We start from the raw sequence: 13,361 nt of genomic DNA on the forward strand, positions 1-13,361 counted from the left end.
CTTAATCAGGCTCCACACTGTCAGCATGGAACCTGAGGTAGGGCTTGATCTCACAACCATGAGATCATGGTCTGAGCCAAAATCAAGAGTTGGACATTTAACTGACTGAGCCACCCAGGTGCCTCAGTCAAGTGATTTTTGACAAAGCAGCAGAGGCAATATAGTAGATCAAAGATAGTCTCTTTAAATCATGCTGGAACAATTGGACATCTACATATGAAAAAAAAAAAAAAGAATCTAAACACAGACATTATATCCTTCACAAAAATTAACTCCAAATGGACCATAGACATAAATTGTAAAACACAAGACTAAAAACTTCTAGAAGATAACTTAAGAGAAAACCTAGATGGCCTTGACAATGGCAGTGACTTTTTAGATACAACACCAAAGACAATCCATGCAAGACATAGTTGATAAGCTTGACTTTATTAAAATTAGAAACTTTTCTGGTCTGTGAAAGACAACGTCAAGGGAATGAAAAGATAAGCCACAGATTGGGAGAAAATGTTTGCAGATGACACATCTGATAAAGGACTGTTACCCAAATTTTACAAAGAACTCTTAAGACTCAACTATAAGAAAACAACCCAATTAAAAAATACATCAAAGACTTTAACAGACAGCTTACCAAAGAAGATATGGCGATGGTAAATAAGCATTTAAGAAGATTCTCCATATGGCATTAGGAGAAATGCAAACTTAAAAAAAAAACAAAAAAACATGCAATACCACCATACACCTATAGAATGGCCCAAATCTGGAACACTGACCATAACAAATGCTGGCAAGGACATGGAGCAAATAAGAAGTCTCATGTATTGCTGGTAGGAATCCAAAATGGTACAGCCACTTCAGAAGACAGTTTGGCAGTTTCTTACAAAATTAAACATTCTCTTACCGTATGATACAGTAATTGCACTCCTTGATATTTACCCAAAGGAGTAGAATACTCATATTCCCCCCAAAACCTGCACATAGATGTTTACAGTAGCTTTATTTGTAACTGCCAAAATTGTAAGTAACTATATGTCCTTCAGTAAGAAAACAAAAAAATTGTGGTACATCTAGATGATGGAATATTATTCAGTGCTAAAAATAAATGAGCAATCAAGCCATAAAAAGTCGTAGAGTAACTAAATGCATATTACTAAGTGAAAGAAGCCAATCTGAAAAGGCTACATACTGTATGATTTCCACCACTTAATTTGGTGTCCAAATATGTGGGTGGTGCTATGTAATGATACATATTTTGGATATGCTATGCCAGATTTTATGTATTATATGAGCCAGCCATGAGATTCTTTGTGGTATATCATGAATAATTACTTTCCAGATTAGGGCAATATTGACATAATGACAGAATGAATGATTGTGGAGGAAAGGAGAAAAATAAAAATATAGTTAAATTCTGCATTTGTTCAGAGAGATTTTATAACTAAACAAATATTTAAAATCAAATATTTTATTTTCATTTATTTAGTTCACACTCCTTAATTTGTGGATGTGATGGCATTGACATAATGATCAACACACTGGCATTTGTATGTGACTACTATGTGTCAGACACTGGGATAAACATTTTACATGCATTAAACTCATTCAGTCTTTTAATAAGCTATGAGTTAGGTAGGATTGTTATTGTCATTGTATAGATGAGAATATTGGGACTTTAAGTTACTTCTTTCCTTTATAGTTATTTGATTATATCATTTGATTAATTTTTATCCCTCCTACTGTGATGTTAAGTACCATAAAAGCAGGTGCCATGTTTATTTTTACTTTTTGTTGTATTTCTGCACATATTATAGTGCTGCAGCCATGGTATATGTTCAAAATACATTTTATAAGTTATTTATGTCTTTCACATTTATTGTTAACAGTTTTAATTATAAGTTCACTAGACTTAATGGGTTAATGTTATTACTATTTGATATATAATCACAATCACCCAAAATCTTGAACAAAAAATTGGTGACTTTTCTGGCATTAAACCTGGGAAAAATATTTAGTGACATACAGGACCTGGGTGATTTGCATTGATTTTTATTTCTATTTTTATATTTTTATTTAAAGTTTATTTATTTATTTTAAGAGATAGAGAGTGTGCACATGCAGGGAAGGGGCAGAGAGAGACAGGAAAGAGAGATTCCCGAGCAGTGTCCATTCTGTTAGCACAGAGCCCCACATGGGGCTAGATGACATGAGCTGCGAGACCATGACCTGAGCTGAAATCAAGAGTCAGACACTCAACCGACTGAGCCACTCTGGAGCCCCACGTATTGATTTTTAGAATAAATGTGCAACATGCTTTCTTGAGGAGAGCTGGACAGGAGAGCTGGGGAGAATAAAAGTTCACCCTGGTTACATGACTCTTGCTACCATTCTCAGAGGTACATGGAATTTTAAAGTATACTGATGATAAGGTTAGTGTCCTTGGAATGCGTTCAGAGTTAAGACTCAGGAAATGAGGATCTTTAGGACATATTTCTCCAAGCCCATCTAATGGTGCCTACCATGCCTAACTCACTGTGAACCAATTAATCCCTGTGCGTAGCTCACTGTGAATACATTGGTCCCTGTGACTCACTTTGGGTGCCATAAATGAGGTAGTTTAATGCTATGGAAAGATGTAAAACTAAATTAGGAACTAGATTTCTCAACCTGATGCTGAGAGTTTATTTAATCTTGGAAAAATGTACACATTTCCTCATCTGTAAATAGGCAAAGTCTTGCTTTGATTGTCTCAGACTTTGTTATAAATGTTGAAATAAATGTTGGATCTTTAAGTTTTTTTAATGAGCTATCAAGCATTATCCAAGGATAAGGCATTTTTTAGTGATTGTCCATGAATGCAACAAATGGGCCTAAGTACAGAACAAATAAGGACAATGAAAAGCAAAGAGAGAATTGGGATGGTCAAGGATGGGTGGGGGTGGGTGGAAGGGTGGATGCGGACTGGGGAGAAGAGAGGTAGAGTGGAAACATAGACACCACATCAGGAACTTTGATTTCTTTTCTCTAAGTATTTTTAACTTTATATTAACCCTTTATGAGGAAAGGGCCAGTGTATAGAAAAGAAATAGAGTCCTGGGGATTTCTCTTTGACACGCTGTCTTATTATCTTCAACTAACATTTCTTAATTGTTCACCCTAGCAACATTTTAAAGGCTCAGTATGTCTCTTCCATTACAATTAACCCCACATTTTTTAAAAGACTGTGTTTGGAAGGAAAGTTAAATACTAGAGAACGTTCTAAGGTTAATTGCCAATTATAGGGGATGCTCTTAGGAAAAAAAAATAAAAAGCAACCCATTTCTGATTTCTGGAGTTGTTTGAACATAGCTCTAGCAGGTCAAGATCTGTTGACCTAAATTCAGCATATTTCCTGAAGATAGAAACAATGACAGCTACCCTGCAGAGAGGAAATCAAGAGAAATGTCACATTTCAAATGAGAGAATGAGTTGTGTTTTTTCACTCATTTTATTGCTAGAAGTTGGCTGTGGCTAGTTGGAAGGGACAGACTTGCTATTGGATATAGTATTACAATGACCTATATTCTTGTTTTGTTTTGTTTTGTTTTGTTTTGTTTTGTTTTGTTTATTTATTTTGAGAGAGAGAGAGAGTGTGTGCACATGAGTGTGGGGAGGGGCAGAGTGAGTGGGAGAGAGAATCCCAAGCAGGCTCCATGTCGTCAGCACAAACCAGGTGCGGTACTCAATCTCTTGAACCATGAGACCATGATCTGAGCAGAAATCAAGAGTCAGATGCCATCCAGGCACCCCAACAATGACTGAGCCATCCAGTCATTGGATGAGTGAGCCATCCAGGCACCCCAACAATGACCCATATACTTTTTAAATTTATTTTCATTTTTTTAAATGTTTATTTATTTTTGAGAGAGAGAGAGAGAGAACGAGAACGAGCAGGCAGATAAAGAGAGGGAGACAGAGAATCTGAAGCAGGCTCCAGCCTCTGAGCTGTCAGCACAGAGCCCAATGCCAACTCACAAACCATGAGATCATGACCTGAGCCAAAGTCGGACGGCTAACCGACTGAGCCACCCAGGCGCCTCTTCAATGACCCATATTCTTAATGCCTTAAATGCCTACTCACTGTTCTTAAAATTTCATATTTTTAAATAATTTGTGTCAATCACTATTAACATTTTCTTATGTTTCTTTCTGGAAATGATCTCTGAATATATAGACGCATATATGGGAGCACACACTCATTTTTACTTTTGTTTTTCCCTCTTATCAAAACATAGTTCCTATAATTCTCAGCCCACAAATTCATATTTTCAGGAAATATAGCTTTATTTGTTAACCTTTTCATTTACATTTTATTTTGAACATCCATTCTACCTTCTGCAGAAACAAAATCTTGGTAAACTTAGCAATCACCTGTTGTTTCCCCTGAAGTAGCATCTCAGGAATGTAGGAAGTGTTCAGCATGAAATGTGGGAAGGGCATAGGAGCTGGACTTTCTTCCTTCTGTGCATTACAGTGCTATCTAACATAAGAGATATAGATCTCCACAGGTTGCTGGTGAGCCATCTCATTGCTGTTTACCAGGCCTCTTTGAGGCTTGCTTTGTATATTTCCTGAGGGCACAGGAAACTTTTTTTTTCTGATTCATCATGCTACTCTGATGTGCCAGTGATCACCAATTCTATCTGAGGCACTTTTTCTCTTCTGTGCTACACTTAAATTCACCAGAAATTTTCCCACTTGATTCCCTTGTTCATGCTGGGGCTTGCAGAGGTTTGTCTTTGCAAATCTGCCCAGACTATCATGCAGTCATTCTTTTTACTTTTTTTTTTTTCTTAACGTTTATTTATTTTTGAGACAGAGAGACACAGAGCATGAACGGGGGAGGGTCAGAGAGAGAGGGAGACATAGAATCTGAAACAGGCTCCAGGCTCTGGGCTGTCAGCACAGAGCCTGATGTGGGGCGCGAACTCACAGACCACGAGATCATGACCTGAGCCGAAGTTGGATGCTCAACCTACTGAGCCACCCAGGCGCCCCTAATGCAGCCATTCTTTCTGCTGCTTCTTGGTCACTCCAGGTGAGCATGTGTGGTGGTGGGATGGAGAGGTCAAGATTTTGATTTTTGGGGGGCGGGTTTAGCTACATTTGGGAACTCATCTTGTTTCTTCTTTGTTAACTCCAGTTATCTTGGGGTTCTTTTGTTTCATAGTGGATGGTTAGTTAGAGGAATAAGAATCTAACTGCAAATAATTTGCATCTCTTGTTATTCTCATTGCTCTTGGGAAGGAGGCCCTAGATCTTGGCATTTCATTGATTTCTTGGTTTCTTGTGTTCTCTCTTCCCTGGAACCATGAAAGCAGGATGCCTTAAAACCTAAATCTCAAGATGGTGGTGGAAATAGGAAATTTGGGGTGGGGAGAGAGGTGTTGCATGGGTAAATTAACAAAAGAATGTGTATTCACAACTGTATGTTGGAAAGCTTTTTTAAGGTATACTATTTTAAGGTAGTTGATGGTATTATTTGTGTGTAACATTTTTTTTAATACTTTTTCTATTGGAAGAAATTTAGTTATTTCCGTTTTTTTTTTTTTTTGCTAATATCAAATAATGGTATAAAAAAAGCCTGATACATTCATCTTTTTTCCACATATGTAAATATATCATTCTAGTTAAATCCCTAGAAATAGAATTCCTGGGTCAATAGACAAATGCATTTTGCATCTTAAAAGTCATTGCCAAAATGCCCTCCAAAGAGGTTGCATCAATTTAAAATCCCATTAACAAAGTGTCACCTGATATTTTTAAATGCATGTTTCATAGTGTTGAATTCATTAATGCTCTCTGAAGTTCACATCACAATTTTGATTTTATATTGGAATTTATTCAAGGGATAAATTGGGCATATCTTCAATTACTTAAAATAAAAATGTTGATAAGAGTAATAATCATATTGTGTTTGCATTTTGCAATAAATTTTCCTACATAGTCGTTTTTGTGTTAGTAAATACATAAAATTACTCTTTTTATTTTTATTTATTTTAAAACTTTTAATGTTTATTTTTATTTATTTTTTAAATGTTTTTAATGTTTATTTATTTTGGATGAGGGGCAAAGAGAGGGAGACACAGAAGCCTAAGCAGGCTCCAGACTCTGAGCTGTCAGCACACAGCCTGATGCTGGGCTTGAAGTCTCGAGCTATGACATCATGACCTGAACCAAAGTTGGATGCTCAACCGACTGAGCCACCCAGGTGCCCTAATACATAAAATTATTCTTAAAGATTAACTAGATTGTAAACTCTATGAGGCAAGGAGCTAGTCTATTGCTTCGGCATATAGACAGGGCCTTGATCAATAAATACTTGTTGAATAAATAAATACAAATACTATAAATTTAATAACCAAATTGCTCTGCTCTGATCTCTAAAAATATTATACAAATTAAAAACAATGGTGATTTACTTCTTTCAATAGATAACTCTGTAGATGTGATTGCCTCAGCAGTGAGCTTTTTAGAGTTCTCTTTGTGATAGCCGTTACTAATTTGAATGAATTTGAAACCTTCAGGACACATTTTAGCAGGAAAAATGGAAATGAGGAGATAAGGGCAGTGAGGTGTATCATAGAATTAAAAGTTATCCATTAACTTTACCTCTGATTCTTGAATGTGTTCTATTGTTAACTCAGTAATATCCAGACAAGTAGCTGATGGAGTGTTTCAGTTTATTGTGGAAGAGTAATGACTTTTAGAAAACTTCTATGTTTATTAAGATAAAATCTCTAAATTTGACTTTTCCTTTGGTCTACAGAATTCTTGTACCTAATATCTAAATATTGAAGAAATATTTACATTTCCCAGATTCTCCTCTGGCTCTATCATCAGGTTAAATAACCCCATATTCCTTGATCAGTTCCCATCTCTACTCATCTGTGCTGGTAGGACGGAGTCTTCCATGAAAATAATAATAAACTAGGCACTACATTTGAAATATGCTGGTATTACCTTGAGATCTTTTGGAGAAAAAAGGGATAATAGATACTGTCTAAGTAAGGATTTGCATTTTCATATTTGTATAGAGAAAACGAGAGAACACACATCTAATTGAGTTAGAATAGAGTATTAAACTGAACATGTGTTAAACCAGGAGACTCAATAATTTTTTTTATTTTTTTTAATTTATTTATTATTTATTTTTTTAATTTTTTTAATGTTTATTTTTGAAAGAGAGAGAGACAGAGTGCAAGCAGGGGAGGGTTAGAGAGACAGGGAGACACAGAGCCCAAAGCAGGCTCCAGGCTATGAACTGTCAGCACAGAGCCTGATGTGGGGCTCAAACTCACAGTGCCGTGAGATCATGACCTGAGCTGAAGTCAGATGCCCAACCGAGTGAACAACCCAGGTACCCCTAATTTTTTAATACTTTATTTATTTTTGAGAGAGACAGAGTATGAGTGGGGGAGGGGTAGACAGAGAGAGGGAGACACAGAATCTGAAGCAGGCTCCAGGCTCTGAGCTGTCAGCACAGGGCTCAAGGTGGGGCTTGAACTCCTGAACCACAAGATCACGACCTGAACTGAAGTTGGAGGCTTAACTGACTGAGCCACCCAGGCTCCCCAAACCAGAACACTCAAAATGCCTTCTAGTACAGAATATTTATCTTATTCAGGCTAGAGTCTGGGTAGAAAATAAAACAATTCCTGAGAATTTATAATTATACTTCTCCTGGGATTGAAGTATGAATTTACACCATCCATGGGGACCCCCAAACCAAAAACCATAAATCTTAAAATAAATTTAAATGGTCTCTGACCAAGGATGAGCCTGAAGTGCTCATTAGAATCAGAAATAAGATCAATATGGAGGTTTATATGCTCAGTTACTGACACATAGATGAAGCCCTGCAGAAGATGAATGGAAGCTAACTTGACAAGTGAGGGTGTGATGTAACATGAGTGGGAGTGAAGAGCTACAGTATTCAGTGGAAAGAAGCTCAAAGGATATATATAATAGGGAGACTGTAAGTATGTTATAGTGATTTGAAGTTATGAAAGGAGATAATTTAAAACTTGAGCAAACAACAAAACAGGAAAATAAAACCAGTGGAATTATTTTTAATTGTATTTTTTATTTTTATTATTCAAGTATAGTTGACATACAGTGTTATATTAGTTTCAGAAGTACAACACAGTGGTCAGATAACTCTTTTTTTTTGTATGTATGTATGTATGTATGTATTTGTTTATTTATTTTTAATATAAAGTTTATTGTCAAATTGGTTTCGATACAACACCCAATGCTCATCCCAACTGGTGCCTTCCTCAGTGCCCATCACCCACTTTCCCCTCCCTCCCAACCCCCATCAACCCTCAGATTGTTCTCAGTTTTTAAGAGTCTCTCATGGTTTGGCTCCCTCCCTCTCTAACTTTTTTTTTTTCCTTCCCCTCCCCCATAGTCTTCTGTTAAGTTTCTCAGGATCCACATAAGAGTGAAAACATATGATATCTGTCTTTCTCTGTATGACTTATAATTCTGCATTACTCAGTGCTCACCGTGGTAAGTGTAGTCACCATCTGTCACCATACAATATTATTAAGATATTACTGACTATATTCTCTGTGCTGTGGTTTTCATCTTGGTGACTTATTTTTACCTCTTAATTCCCTTCACCTATTTCACCCATCTCCCCACCCACCTCCCCTCTAGCAACCATAATTTGAGTCTGTTTCTCATTTTCTGTTTCTTCATTTATGTTGTTTTTGTGGATTGCACATAGAAGTGAAATTATATGGTATTTGTCTTTCTCTGTCTGACTTTTTTCATTTAGCATAATGCCCTCTGGGTCAGCCTAAGTTGTCGCACATAGCAAGATCTCATTCCTTTTTATAGTTGAGTGATATTCTGTTGTATAAATGTGCATACCCATACACACACATATATATGTACATAAACCACATTTTCTTTATCCATTCATCTGTTGATAGACACTTCAGTTGCTTCATATCTTGGCCATTGTAAAAAATGCTGGAATAAACATAAGGATGCATATATCTTTTCAAGTTAGTGTTTTTTGTTTTGTTTTGTTTTTTATATATATTTGAGAGAGAGAGAGACAGAGTGTGAGTGGGGGAGGGGCAGGGAGACAGAATCTGAGGCAGGGTTCAGGCTCTGAGCTGTCAGTCCAGAGCCTGATGTGGGGCTCAAAGTCACGAGCCATGAGATCATGGCCTGAGCTGAAGTTGGATGCTCAACCAACTGGGGCACATGGGTGGCTTTTAAACAGATTATTTGTGGGGTGCCTGGGTGGCTCAGTCGGTTAAGCGTAAGACTTCGGCACAGGTCATGATCTCACTGTCCGTGAGTTCGAGCCCCGCGTCGGGCTCTGTGCTGACAGCTCAGAGCCTGGAGCCTGTTTCAGATTCTGTGTCTCCCTCTCTCTCTGACCCTCCACCGTTCATGCTCTGTCTCTCTCTGTCTCAAAAATAAATAAACGCTAAAAAAAATTAAAAAAAAATAAACATTATTTGTGATTTTTTTTCATGTGTGTTGAGTTTTGAAAATTCTTTACATATTTTGGCTATTAATCCATTATCAGATATGTCTTTTTCACAAATATCTTCTCCCATTCAGTAGGTTGCCTTTTTGTTTTGTTGATGGTTTCCTTCACTGTGCATGCATGATTTTTATTTTGGTGTAGTCCCAATAGTTCATTTTTGCTTTTGTTTCCTTGCCTGAGGAGACATATCCACAATTATGTTGCTAAGGCTGACGTCAAAGAGATTACTACTTATGTTTTCTTTTGGAAGTTTTATGGTTTCTGGTCATACATTTAAGTCTTTATCCATTTTGAGTTAATTTTTGTATATGGTGTAAAATAATGGTCCAGTTTTATTCTTCTACATGTAGCTGTCCCCTTTTCCCAGCACCATTTATTGAAGGGACTGTCTTCCCCAATATATATTCTTGCCTCCTTTGTTATAGATTAATTGACCACATAGGCATGGGTTTATTTCTGGGCTCTCTATTCTGTTTCCTTGATCTACATGTCTGTTTTTGTGTTAGTACTGTATTGTTTTGATTGCTACAGCTTTGTAGTATGCATTGAAATCTGGGATTGTGATACTTCTAAGTTTGTTCTTTCTCAAGATTGTTTGGCTATTCTGGGTGTTTTGTGGTTCCATACAGATTTTAGGATTCTTCTAGTTTTGTGAAAAATACTATTGGTATTTGGATAGGGATTGCATTAAATCTGTAGGTTGCCTTAAGTAGTATGAACATTGTAACTATATTAATTCTTCTACTCTGTGAGCATCATATATCTTTCCATTTTGTCTGTGTTATTTTCAGTATTTTTCATCAGTGTCTTACAATTTTCAGACTATAGGTCTTTTACCTTGATTAAATTCATTTTTTTTGGTACAGTTGTAAATGGGATTGTTTTCTTAATTTCTGTTTCTGTTACTTAGTTATTAGTGTCTAGAAATGCAACAGATTTCTGTGTATTAATTTTGTGTCCTGCAGCTTTATTGCCTTCATTTATTAGGTCTAACAGTTTTTTTGGTGAAGTCTTTAGGGTTTTCTATGAAAAGTATCATGCCATCTGCAAATAATGACAGTTTTGCTTCTTCCTTACTAAATTGAGTACCTTTTATTTCTTTTTCTCTTTGATTGCTGTGGGTAGGACTTCCAGTACTATGTTGAATAAAAATGATGAGTGTAGACATCTTTGTCTTGTTCCAAATCTTAGAGAATGTGAAAAGTTTTCATCATTGAGTATAATGTTAATTGTGAGTTTCTCATATATGAACTTTATTATGTTGAGGTATGTTCCCTTTAAACCCACTTTTTTGAGTTTTCATCCTGATTGGTTATTGTATTTTGTCAAATGCTTTTTCTGCATTGATTGAAATGACATGATTTTTATCCTGATTCTTATTAATGTGGTATGCCACATTGATTGATTTGTGAATATTAAACTATCCTTGCATCCCTAGGATAAATTCCACTTGATCATGGTGAATGATTTTTTACTGTATTGTTCAGAATTCATGCTGCTAATTTTTTTGTTGAGGATTTTTGCATCTATGTTCATCAGGGATATTGGCCTACAGTTTTCTTTTTTTGTAGTGTCTTTGGCTGGTTTTTGTATCATGGTAATTATGGCCTCATGAAATGAATTTGGAAGTTTTTCTTCATTTTCTATTTTTCAGAATAGTCTGAAAAGAATAGTTATTAACTCTTCTTTCAGTGTTGATGGAGTTCACCTGGGAAATTTGGTGTGTTGGTTTTCTGATTATCGATTCAACATTGTTCTTGTAATCAGTCTCCTCAAATTTTCATTTTCTTTCTAATTTATTTTTGGAAGTTTGTGTATTTCTGGGAATTTATTTATTTGTTCCCAGCTCTTAAATTCTTAACATATAATTTTTTAGGGTATTCTGTTTTATCTTTTGTATTTGTGTGGTATTGATTGTTATTTCTCCTCTTTCATTTCTCATTTTATTTATTCAAGTCCTTTCTCTTTTTTTCTTCATAAGTCTGGCATCATTTTGTTGATCTTTTCAAAGAGCCAGCTCTCTGGTTTCATTGATCTTTTTTATTGTTTTTTAAGTCCCTATTTAATTTATTTCTTCTCTAATCTTGTTTATTTTCTTCAACTAAATTTGGGCTTTTCTTGTAATATTTCTAGGTCCTGTAGGTATAAAGTTAGATTGTTTACTTGAGATTTTTCTCGTTTCTTGATGTAGATCTACATCACTGTAAACCTCCCACTTAGAATTGCTTTTTCTGTGTCCCAAAGATTTTGGACTGTTTTGTTTCCGTTTTTCTTTGTCTCTCTTTTTTTAATTTCCTTTTTGATTTATTTGTTGACACATTGGTTGCTTAGTAGTGTAATGTTTAGCCTCCATGTGTTTGTATTTTTTCCAGTGTTTTTTCTTGTAATTGATTTCTAATTTCTTACTGTTGTGGTTGGAAAAGATACTTGATATAATTTCAGCCTTAAATTTGTTGCATCTTGTTTGGTGGCCTAACATGTGATCTTTCCTTGAGAATCTTCCAGGTGCATTTGTAAAGAATGTGGCTTCTGCCGTTTTGGGGTGAAATGTTCTGTGTATATCTGTTATGTTTATTTGGTCTCATGTGTCATTCACAGCCAGTTTCCTTGTTGATTTTCTGTTGGGGTCATCTCTGCATGGATGTAAGTGGGTATTAAAGTCCCCTACTATTATTGTATTACTGTCAATTTCTCCCCTTATGTATGTTAATGTTTGCTTTATGTATTTAGGTGCTAGATATTTACGATTGTTATATCCTTTTGTTAGATTGATCATTATATAATTTCCTTCTTTGTCTCTTGCTACAGTCTTTGTTTAAGTGTCTGTTTTATCTGATATAAGTATTGTTACTCTGGCTTTTTTTTTTTTTTTTTGCTTTCATTTGCATAGAATATCTTTTTCATCTCTTCACTTTCATTCTCTATGTGTGTTTAGGTCTGAGGTGAGTCTCTTGTAGGCAGCATATAGATAAGTCTTGTTTTATTTTTTTATCCGTTCAGTCACCCTGTATCTTTTGATTGCACAATACAGTCCATTTAAAATTGTTTTCTGATTGTTTTATAGTTCTTCTCTGTTCCTTTTTTGTTCCCTTACTCTCTTCCCTTGTGGTTTGATGGCATAATTTAATGTTATGTTTGGATCCGTTTCTCTTCATTTTTTGTGTATCTGTTATAGATTTTCTATTTGTCATTACCATGGGGTTTATATATAACATCCCATGTGTATAGCAGTCTATATTAAGTTAATGATTGCTTAGGTTTTTACACATTCTAAAAGCACTAAGTTTTTTACCCCTCCCTCCACATTTTATGTATGTGATGTATATGATGCTTATGTATATGATGTTTTATGTATATAAATTTACATGTGTATGATTTTACACCTTTTTATTGAGTGTATGCCTTGAGTAGTGTCTGTAGATATCATTGATTTTACTACTTTTGTGTTTTAATCTGCATACTGACTATAAGTGATTAATCTCCTTACTACCTTTACTATATTTATATTTACCCAAATTTTTTTCTTTTCATAATTTTCTTATTTCTAGTTATGGCCTTTTCTTTCCACTTAAAGAATTTCTTTTAACATTTCTTGAAGCAAAGCTGGTTTAGTGGTGATGAAGTCCTTTAATTTTTGTTTGGGAAACTCTTTATCTTCTTCAATTTTGGTTGATACTTTTGTTGGTAGAATATTCTTTACTTGTAGATGTTTTTCCTTGCAGTACTTTGAATATATTATGCCACTGCTTTCTGAGCTGCAGTTTCTGCTGAAAAATCAGCTGGTTGCTTTCAGCAGTGTCCCTTGTATGTA

This window comes from Leopardus geoffroyi, chromosome B3, assembly GCF_018350155.1.
Source record: "Leopardus geoffroyi isolate Oge1 chromosome B3, O.geoffroyi_Oge1_pat1.0, whole genome shotgun sequence".
Lineage (NCBI taxonomy): Eukaryota > Metazoa > Chordata > Mammalia > Carnivora > Felidae > Leopardus > Leopardus geoffroyi.